The sequence below is a fragment of the Pseudophryne corroboree genome, chromosome 10 (assembly GCF_028390025.1).
Source record: "Pseudophryne corroboree isolate aPseCor3 chromosome 10, aPseCor3.hap2, whole genome shotgun sequence".
NCBI classification, from domain to species: domain Eukaryota; kingdom Metazoa; phylum Chordata; class Amphibia; order Anura; family Myobatrachidae; genus Pseudophryne; species Pseudophryne corroboree.
In genome coordinates this window covers 276,954,979-276,966,759 of record NC_086453.1, presented here as the reverse complement: position 1 = coordinate 276,966,759, position 11,781 = coordinate 276,954,979, and positions in this window count along the sequence as shown.

Below are 11,781 nucleotides of genomic sequence, written 5' to 3'. Positions count from 1 at the left end.
GATAAGCGACCCTAGTGGCCGACACAAACACCGGGCCCATCTAGGAGTGGCACTGCAGTGTCACGCAGGATGTCCCTTCCAAAAAACCCTCCCCAAACAGCACATGACGCAAAGAAAAAAAGAGGCGCAATGAGGTAGCTGACTGTGTGAGTAAGATAAGCGACCCTAGTGGCCGACACAAACACCGGGCCCATCTAGGAGTGGCACTGCAGTGTCACGCAGGATGTCCCTTCCAAAAAACCCTCCCCAAACAGCACATGACGCAAAGAAAAAAAGAGGCGCAATGAGGTAGCTGACTGTGTGAGTAAGATAAGCGACCCTAGTGGCCGACACAAACACCGGGCCCATCTAGGAGTGGCACTGCAGTGTCACGCAGGATGTCCCTTCCAAAAAACCCTCCCCAAACAGCACATGACGCAAAGAAAAAAAGAGGCGCAATGAGGTAGCTGACTGTGTGAGTAAGATAAGCGACCCTAGTGGCCGACACAAACACCGGGCCCATCTAGGAGTGGCACTGCAGTGTCACGCAGGATGTCCCTTCCAAAAAACCCTCCCCAAACAGCACATGACGCAAAGAAAAAAAGAGGCGCAATGAGGTAGCTGTGTGAGTAAGATAAGCGACCCTAGTGGCCGACACAAACACCGGGCCCATCTAGGAGTGGCACTGCAGTGTCACGCAGGATGTCCCTTCCAAAAAACCCTCCCCAAACAGCACATGACGCAAAGAAAAATTAAAGAAAAAAGAGGTGCAAGATGGAATTGTCCTTGGGCCCTCCCACCCACCCTTATGTTGTATAAACAGGACATGCACACTTTAACCAACCCATCATTTCAGTGACAGGGTCTGCCACACGACTGTGACTGATATGACGGGTTGGTTTGGACCCCCACCAAAAAAGAAGCAATTAATCTCTCCTTGCACAAACTGGCTCTACAGAGGCAAGATGTCCACCTCATCATCATCCTCCGATATATCACCATGTACATCCCCCTCCTCACAGATTATCAATTCGTCCCCACTGGAATCCACCATCTCAGCTCCCTGTGTACTTTGTGGAGGCAATTGCTGCTGGTCAATGTCTCCGTGGAGGAATTGATTATAATTCATTTTAATGAACATCATCTTCTCCACATTTTCTGGATGTAACCTCGTACGCCGATTGCTGACAAGGTGAGCGGCGGCACTAAACACTCTTTCGGAGTACACACTTGTGGGAGGGCAACTTAGGTAGAATAAAGCCAGTTTGTGCAAGGGCCTCCAAATTGCCTCTTTTTCCTGCCAGTATAAGTACGGACTGTGTGACGTGCCTACTTGGATGCGGTCACTCATATAATCCTCCACCATTCTTTCAATGGTGAGAGAATCATATGCAGTGACAGTAGACGACATGTCCGTAATTGTTGTCAGGTCCTTCAGTCCGGACCAGATGTCAGCATCAGCAGTCGCTCCAGACTGCCCTGCATCACCGCCAGCGGGTGGGCTCGGAATTCTGAGCCTTTTCCTCGCACCCCCAGTTGCGGGAGAATGTGAAGGAGGAGATGTTGACAGGTCGCGTTCCGCTTGACTTGACAATTTTCTCACCAGCAGGTCTTTCAACCCCAGCAGACTTGTGTCTGCCGGAAAGAGAGATCCAAGGTAGGTTTTAAATCTAGGATCGAGCACGGTGGCCAAAATGTAGTGCCCTGATTTCAACAGATTGACCACCCGTGAATCCTGGTTAAGCGAATTAAGGGCTCCATCCACAAGTCCCACATGCCTAGCGGAATCGCTCCGTGTTATCTCCTCCTTCAATGTCTCCAGCTTCTTCTGCAAAAGCCTGATGAGGGGAATGACCTGACTCAGGCTGGCAGTGTCTGAACTGACTTCACGTGTGGCAAGTTCAAAGGGCATCAGAACCTTGCACAACGTTGAAATCATTCTCCACTGCGCTTGAGACAGGTGCATTCCACCTACTATATCGTGGTCAGATGTATAGGCTTGAATGGCCTTTTGCTGCTCCTCCAACCTCTGAAGCATATAGAGGGTTGAATTCCACCTCGTTACCACTTCTTGCTTCAGATGATGGCAGGGCAGGTTCAGGCGTTTTTGGTGTTGCTCCAGTCTTCTGTACGTGGTGCCTGTACGCCGAAAGTGTCCCGCAATTCTTCTGGCCACCGACAGCATCTCTTGCACGCCCCTGTCGTTTTTTAAAAAATTCTGCACCACCAAATTCAAGGTATGTGCAAAACATGGGACGTGCTGGAATTTGCCCATATTTAATGCACACACAATATTGCTGACGTTGTCCGATGCCACAAATCCACAGGAGAGTCCAATTGGGGTAAGCCATTCCGCGATGATCTTCCTCAGTTGCCGTAAGAGGTTTTCAGCTGTGTGCGTATTCTGGAAACCGGTGATACAAAGCGTAGCCTGCCTAGGAAAGAGTTGGCGTTTGCGAGATCCTGCTACTGGTGCCGCTGCTGCTGTTCTTGCGGCGGGAGTCCATACATCTACCCAGTGGGCTGTCACAGTCATATAGTCCTGACCCTGCCCTGCTCCACTTGTCCACATGTCCGTGGTTAAGTGGACATTGGGTACAGCTGCATTTTTTAGGACACTGGTGACTCTTTTTCTGAGGTCTGTGTACATTTTCGGTATCGCCTGCCTAGAGAAATGGAACCTAGATGGTATTTGGTACCGGGGACACAGTACCTCCAACAAGTCTCTAGTTGGCTCTGCAGTAATGATGGATACCGGAACCACGTTTCTCACCACCCAGGATGCCAAGGCCTCAGTTATCCGCTTTGCAGTAGGATGACTGCTGTGATATTTCATCTTCCTCGCAAAGGACTGTTGAACAGTCAATTGCTTACTGGAAGTAGTACAAGTGGGCTTACGACTTCCCCTCTGGGATGACCATCGACTCCCAGCAGCAACAACAGCAGCGCCAGCAGCAGTAGGCGTTACACGCAAGGATGCATCGGAGGAATCCCATGCAGGAGAGGAATCGTCAGAATTGCCAGTGACATGGCCTGCAGGACTATTGGCATTCCTGGGGAAGGAGGAAATTGACACTGAGGGAGTTGGTGGGGTGGTTTGCGGGAGCTTGGTTACAAGAGGAAGGGATTTACTGGTCAGTGGACTGCTTCCGCTGTCACCCAAAGTTTTTGAACTTGTCACTGACTTATTATGAATGCGCTGCAGGTGACGTATAAGGGAGGATGTTCCGAGGTGGTTAACGTCCTTACCCCTACTTATTACAGCTTGACAAAGGCAACACACGGCTTGACACCTGTTGTCCGCATTTCTGTTGAAATACCTCCACACCGAAGAGCTGATTTTTTTGGTATTTTCACCAGGCATGTCAACGGCCATATTCCTCCCACGGACAACAGGTGTCTCCCCGGGTGCCTGACTTAAACAAACCACCTCACCATCAGAATCCTCCTGGTCAATTTCCTCCCCAGCGCCAGCAACACCCATATCCTCCTCATCCTGGTGTACTTCAACACTGACATCTTCAATCTGACTATCAGGAACTGGACTGCGGGTGCTCCTTCCAGCACTTGCAGGGGGCGTGCAAATGGTGGAAGGCGCATGCTCTTCACGTCCAGTGTTGGGAAGGTCAGGCATCGCAACCGACACAATTGGACTCTCCTTGTGGATTTGGGATTTCGAAGAACGCACAGTTCTTTGCGGTGCTACTGCTTTTGCCAGCTTGAGTCTTTTCATTTTTCTAGCGGGAGGCTGAGTGCTTCCATCCTCATGTGAAGCTGAACCACTAGCCATGAACATAGGCCAGGGCCTCAGCCGTTCCTTGCCACTCCGTGTGGTAAATGGCATATTGGCAAGTTTACGCTTCTCCTCCGACAATTTTATTTTAGGTTTTGGAGTCCTTTTTTTACTGATATTTGGTGTTTTGGATTTGACATGCTCTGTACTATGCCATTGGGCATCGGCCTTGGCAGACGACGTTGCTGGCATTTCATCGTCTCGGCCATGACTAGTGGCAGCAGCTTCAGCACGAGGTGGAAGTGGATCTTGATCTTTCCCTAATTTTGGAACCTCAACATTTTTGTTCTCCATATTTTAATAGGCACAACTAAAAGGCACCTCAGGTAAACAATGGAGATGGATGGATTGGATACTAGTACTAGCTAATAATACTAGTACTAATACTAGCTAATAATAATAGTACTAGCTAATAATACTAGCTAGATACTAGCTGCTAATATAGACTGGTTGATAATGAGATGTAGTATGTATAAAGAAGAAAGAAAAAAAAAACCACGGGTAGGTGGTATACAATTATGGATGGACTGCCGAGTGCCGACACAGAGGTAGCTACAGCCGTGAACTACCGTACTGTGTCTGCTGCTAGTATAGACTGGATGATAAATAATGATATAAAAAATATATCACTACTGCAGCCGGACAGGTATATAATATTATATAATGACGGACCTGCTGGACACTGTCTGTCAGCAGAATGAGTTTTTTATAGAAGAAAAAAACACCACACAAGTCACTCGAGTCCACGACGAGTGTACTTTTTCAGGCAGACAATCAATAAATATAGTACTATAGTACTGGTTGTCAGTGTGGTCAGGTCACTGGTCACAGCGGTCAGTCACACTGGCAGTGGCACTAGTCTCTCTCTGGCAGCAAAAGTGTGCACTGTTTAATATGTACTCCTGGCTCCTGCTATAACCTATAACTGCTCCCCAGTCTCCCCCACAATTAAGCTGTGTGAGCACAGTCAGATATTAATGACGGACCTGCTGGACACTGTCTGTCAGCAGAATGAGTTTTTTAAAGAAGAAAAAAACACCACACAAGTCACACGAGTCCACGACGAGTGTACTTTTTCAGGCAGACAATCAATAAATATAGTACTATAGTACTGGTGGTCAGTGTGGTCAGGTCACTGGTCACAGTGGTCAGTCACACTGGCAGTGGCACTAGTCTCTCTCTGGCAGCAAAAGTGTGCACTGTTTAATATGTACTCCTGGCTCCTGCTATAACCTATAACTGCTCCCCAGTCTCCCCCACAATTAAGCTGTGTGAGCACAGTCAGATATTAATGACGGACCTGCTGGACACTGTCTGTCAGCAGAATGAGTTTTTTTATAGAAGAAAAAAACACCACACAAGTCACACGAGTCCACGACGAGTGTACTTTTTCAGGCAGACAATCAATAAATATAGTACTATAGTACTGGTGGTCAGTGTGGTCAGGTCACTGGTCACAGTGGTCAGTCACACTGGCAGTGGCACTAGTCTCTCTCTGGCAGCAAAAGTGTGCACTGTTTAATATGTACTCCTGGCTCCTGCTATAACCTATAACTGCTCCCCAGTCTCCCCCACAATTAAGCAGTGTGAGCACAGTCAGATATTAATGACGGACCTGCTGGACACTGTCTGTCAGCAGAATGAGTTTTTTAAAGAAGAAAAAAACACCACACAAGTCACACGAGTCCACGACGAGTGTACTTTTTCAGGCAGACAATCAATAAATATAGTACTAAAGTACTGGTGGTCAGTGTGGTCAGGTCACTGGTCACAGTGGTCAGTCACACTGGCAGTGGCACTAGTCTCTCTCTGGCAGCAAAAGTGTGCACTGTTTAATATGTACTCCTGGCTCCTGCTATAACCTATAACTGCTCCCCAGTCTCCCCCACAATTAAGCTGTGTGAGCACAGTCAGATATTAATGACGGACCTGCTGGACACTGTCTGTCAGCAGAATGAGTTTTTTAAAGAAGAAAATGTTAGGGTCTCCTGCCCTGTGCTGCCACGTCGTCATGGCAACCGGGAGACAAGTGCTAGTGGAGTAACCTGAGCGCAGCTGATACTCCGGTTCGGGTCTTTTGCTGTGCAGTGGTTATAGGCTCTGTGCACGGCAGGGGATCCGGTGCTGGTTTTTGTGCTCACAGTCTGTGAGGTCTGAGTGGGGCGTGGACAGCACCTGCTTTATAAGGCCTCTTTTCAGGGTAAGCAGATGCTGCTGAATCTCTGTTGGTTAGTCAGTTCATGAAAGTTAGCCAGTACTGTGTAGCTTTGTATTTGTTTGTTGCTTACTGCAAATAGGCCTGGGGATTTGGTATTACACTCTGCCAATCCAGACCTAGCAGTAAGACTGGAGTCAGTCGTTTAGCTTGCTGGGGTTCTGTTATTACTCTGTGAACTTAGCAAGTTTGCGGCTGTATTCTAACACTTGCCTGTCTAATCCTGTCTCACTGTGCTAGGTGTCAGGGGTCAGTTTAGTGGCAGTAAGCTTAAACCTGTGCACTGCAAGTGAGAATCAGGATTGTGGAGGCTCTCCTTGTGTCTATCATTCCATCTCTGACCAAGGAGTTTACTGCCACACCCGTTGGTAACCCTTTAGGGTTTTGCTGTTGCCCTTAGCAACAGCATTTCGGGTTCTCTACGTATTAAAACACAACATCTTGCTTTTTACATCTGAGCAGTTCTAATACAAGGGAGATACCCAGTTCCTTAGCCTCTGGGCTTCTCTGTTCACTGTGTGTGTATTTTGTTACCCTATCACCTTCTGTGTACGTTATGTCATATTCCCCAGTTTGTCTGTGAGTCCATTTGTTTTGCATAACAGTTCAAACACCAGTACATTCCTGCAGACACTGGAGTGCATAACAGTTCTGACACTAGTACTTTCCTGCAGGCACTGGTGTGCATAACATATTCAGCAGCCTAATACTCCTGTTGAAATTTTGTGGGAATATGGAGCATACCCCTCAAAATACGTTGCAACAGGTGGTCGATCAGGTGCAGGTCCTGACTCGACAATTTAATGATTTGTCCATTAAAATGCACACCTCCCAGGCTGCTGGCGGAGCTCCCGCAGCAGCAGCACCTGCAGGGGTTAAGGAGCCGAAAGTAAATCTCCCGGATCGTTTTTCTGGAGATCGCTCGCAGTTCTTTTGTTTCAAGGAGAGCTGCAAGCTATACTTCCGGCTTAGGCCTCAGTCTTCTGGGTCGGAGATTCAGCGGGTGGGCATAGTGATTTCCTTGCTACAAGGAGACCCACAGGTCTGGGCATATGGGTTGCAGCCTGACTGTCCGTCGCTTAAAAGTGTTGATGCTTTTTTTACGGCACTGGGCATGTTGTATGATGACCCTGACAAGACGGCCTCAGCCGAGGCTCAGATTTCGATCCTTAAGCAAGGGCGAAGGCCAGTTGAGGTTTACTGTACGGAGTTTCGGAGGTTGGCCCATGATACCCAGTGGAATGACCCAGCCCTGAGACACCAGTACCGAAGAGGTCTTTCTAACCAGATAAAGGACCAACTGGTACAATATCCCTTGCCTGATAGCTTGGATCAGCTCATGCAGTTATCCATCCGGGTGGATAGACGGCTGAGAGAGCGTAGGCTTGAAAGGGAGACTGAGATTTCCTTCCTTCCCAAGGGAACCTCAGACTCTGAGGAATTTTCTGAGGAGCCTATGCAGATTGGGGCTACCCGCCTCTCCTCGCGTGAGAAGACGCGGAGGAGACAGCAGGGGTTGTGTTTGTACTGTGGGAATAAAGGTCATGTGGTAGTATCATGCCCAGAAAAGCCAGAAAACTTCAGGGCCTGAGGGTGATGGGAAATATCCTGTCAGGCCAGAAGTCAGAATTTCCCAAGAAGACTTTTATCATTCCGGTGACCTTGAAGATCCTCGGTCAAACTGTCAAGACTGAGGCCTTTGTGGACAGTGGGGCCGACGGGGTTTTTATGGACCGCCAATTCGCCCTAAAACACTCTGTTCCCTTAGTACCCTTGGCATCGGAAATTGAGATTTGTGGGTTAAACGGGGAACCATTATCCCAAGGTAAAATTACCTCTTGCACTAGCCAGATTTCTTTGTTTATTGGAGCCACACACTCTGAAAAATTGTCCTTTTATGTGACTGTCTGTACTTTTGCCCCATTGGTGTTGGGGTTACCCTGGTTAAGGGCCCACAATCCTCAATTTGACTGGGTCTCTGGGGAGATTCTTAGTTGGGGTACTGATTGTTTCAGGAGTTGCTTGAGCCTTCCAGTCAGGCTCTCGCAGCTAAGTTTGCCAGGATTGCCAGGGTGTTATGCAGATTTTGCGGACGTGTTCTCCAAAAAAGTTGCAGAGGTACTACCTCCCCATCGCCCCTATGACTGTGCCATTGATTTGTTGCCAAATGCTAAGCTTCCCAAGAGCAGGTTGTACTCCCTGTCACGTCCTGAGACTCAGGCTATGGCAGAGTACATTCAGGAGAACTTGGCTAAGGGATTTATCAGACCTTCACAGTCTCCAGTTGGGTCGGGGTTCTTCTTCGTGGGTAAAAAGGACGGTTCGTTCCGACCCTGCATCGACTTCAGGGAATTGAACCGTATCACGATTAAAAACTCATACCCACTGCCTCTCATTTCGGTCTTGTTTGACCAGCTTCGTACTGCCACCATTTTTTCTAAGATTGACCTACGCGGTGCGTACAATCTAATCCGAATAAGAGAGGGGGATGAATGGAAGACTGCCTTTAATACCCACTCAGGGCATTATGAATATTTGGTGATGCCTTTTGGGCTCTGTAATGCCCCGGCAGTCTTCCAGGATTTCATGAATGATGTGCTCAGGGAATATTTGGATAGATTCTTAGTTGTATACTTAGATGACATCCTAATCTTCTCCCATTCCCTGGAGGAACATCGGAAGCATGTACGCTTAGTCCTCCAGAAACTCAGAGACCACCGGCTTGGGGCGAAGCTGGAGAAGTGCGAATTTGAAGTTCAGCAAATCGCATTTCTAGGATATATTATCTCCCCAGAAGGTTTCCAAATGGAGGGTTCCAAGGTACAGGCAGTCCTGGATTGGGTGCAGCCCACTAGTTTGAAGGCACTTCAGCGTTTCCTGGGCTTTGCGAATTTTTATAGACGATTTATCGCTGGATTTTCGTCTATAGTGGCGCCCTTGGTGGCACTCACTAAGAAAGCGGCGGATGTTGCTCACTGGTCTTGTGAGGCTAAAGCGGCTTTTGCCCGTCTCAAAAGGGCATTTGTTTCGGCCAAGGTGCTGCGACACCCAGATCCAGAGCGTCCTTTTGTGGTGGAGGTGGATGCCTCTGAGATGGGTATTGGGGCAGTGCTTTCTCAGATGGGAGTGTCTGATAATCGCCTTCATCCCTGTGCTTACTTTTCCCGTAAATTTTCGCCTGCCGAGATGAATTATGACGTGGGTAACCGGGAATTGTTGGCTATTAAGGATGCACTCGAGGAGTGGAGACACTGGCTTGAGGGGGCTAAGTTTGTGGTCTCAATTCTCACTGACCATAAGAATCTGGCATATTTAGAGTCAGCGAAGCGTCTCAATGCCAGGCAGGCACGATGGGCTTTGTTTTTTGCTCGCTTTAATTTTTTGATAACATATCGCCCTGGGTCAAAAAACATCAAGGCTGATGCGCTCTCGCAGAGTTTTGCTCCAATCCAGGAGACCACCGAGGAGCCGTTGCCCATTGTTTCCCCATCATGTATTAAAGTGGGCATTACCCAGGACCTCTTATCATTAGTCCTTAGAGCACAGGAGCAGGCTCCTCCAGACCTTCCGGTAGGTCTTTTGTTTGTGCCTCCTAGGTTAAGACAGCGAGTGTTCCTGGAATTCCATGCCAAGAAGTCGGCAGGTCACCCGGGTATTGCCAGAACTCGGGAGTTGCTATCTAGGGCGGTGTGGTGGCCCTCGGTGGCTAAGGATGTGGATCAGTGGGTTCGGGCATGTGACATCTGTGCCCGAAATAAGACTCCTAGAGGGGTTCCTGTTGGCCCATTACATCCACTCTCTATCCCATCTAAGCCATGGACCCACATTTCAATGGATTTTGTGGTGGACTTGCCCAAATCCTCGGGGATGACAGCCATCTGGGTTGTCGTTGACAGGTTTTCGAAGATGGCGCACTTCGTTCCACTGGTTGGGCTGCCATCAGCCAGACGCCTGTCTGAATTATTTATGCTGCATGTTGTGCGTCTCCACGGGTTGCCACTTGATGTGGTCTCTGACCGCGGATCCCAGTTTGTGGCCAAATTCTGGAGGGCATTTTGTTCCGATCTCCAGATTTCTGTCAGCTTGTCGTCAGGCTACCATCCGCAGTCTAATGGGCAGACTGAAAGGGTGAACCAGTCCTTGGAGCAGTTCCTCAGGTGTTATGTCTCCAAGTGTCAGACTGACTGGGTTGCTCATCTGTCCATGGCGGAGTTTGCCTATAACAACGCGGCTCACTCTGCTACAGGGATCTCTCCCTTCCTTTGTGTGTATGGGCATCATCCTAAGGCCAATTCTTTTGACCCCCTGGACTCCACGCCTGGTGGTTCCTCTGTGGTTTCGGTCCTTAGAGGTATTTGGCGGAAAGTGAAGAAAGCCCTTGTGTCTGTGTCATTAGTGACCAAAAGGGTTTTTGATAAGCGGAAAAGACCCTGCAGCTTCAAATTAGGAGACTTCGTCTGGTTGTCTACCAAGAATTTGAAGTTGAGACAGCCATCTCATAAGTTAGGCCCCCGGTTCATCGGCCCTTATAAGATCACCAGGGTTATCAATCCGGTGGCATTTCAGTTAGATCTGCCCCGTTCTTTGGGTATCAATAAAACATTTCATTGTTCCCTTTTAAAACGGGCGATTAGTAATCCTTCTTCCAGTGGAAGACCTTCCCCTCTTCTGATACGTGGCCAGAGGGAGTTTGTTGTTGAAAGGATTCTTGACTCCAAGGTGGTTCGGGGTCGGCTGTCATTTTTGGTGCACTGGAAGGGGTATGGCCCGGAGGAGCGGTCGTGGGTGCGCAGTTGTGATCTTCATGCCCCCAGACTGATACGCTCTTTCTTCTCGCAGTTCCCCGATAAACCCGGTGGTAGGGGTTCTTTGACCCCTCGTCAGAGGGGGGGTACTGTTAGGGTCTCCTGCCCTGTGCTGCCACGTCGTCATGGCAACCGGGAGACAAGTGCTAGTGGAGTAACCTGAGCGCAGCTGATACTCCGGTTTCGGGTCTTTTGCTGTGCAGTGGTTATAGGCTCTGTGCACGGCAGGGGATCCGGTGCTGGTTTTTGTGCTCACAGTCTGTGAGGTCTGAGTGGGGCGTGGACAGCACCTGCTTTATAAGGCCTCTTTTCAGGGTAAGCAGATGCTGCTGAATCTCTGTTGGTTAGTCAGTTCATGAAAGTTAGCCAGTACTGTGTAGCTTTGTATTTGTTTGTTGCTTACTGCAAATAGGCCTGGGGATTTGGTATTACACTCTGCCAATCCAGACCTAGCAGTAAGACTGGAGTCAGTCGTTTAGCTTGCTGGGGTTCTGTTATTACTCTGTGAACTTAGCAAGTTTGCGGCTGTATTCTAACACTTGCCTGTCTAATCCTGTCTCACTGTGCTAGGTGTCAGGGGTCAGTTTAGTGGCAGTAAGCTTAAACCTGTGCACTGCAAGTGAGAATCAGGATTGTGGAGGCTCTCCTTGTGTCTATCATTCCATCTCTGACCAAGGAGTTTACTGCCACACCCGTTGGTAACCCTTTAGGGTTTTGCTGTTGCCCTTAGCAACAGCATTTCGGGTTCTCTACGTATTAAAACACAACATCTTGCTTTTTACATCTGAGCAGTTCTAATACAAGGGAGATACCCAGTTCCTTAGCCTCTGGGCTTCTCTGTTCACTGTGTGTGTATTTTGTTACCCTATCACCTTCTGTGTACGTTATGTCATATTCCCCAGTTTGTCTGTGAGTCCATTTGTTTTGCATAACAGTTCAAACACCAGTACATTCCTGCAGACACTGGAGTGCATAACAGTTCTGACACT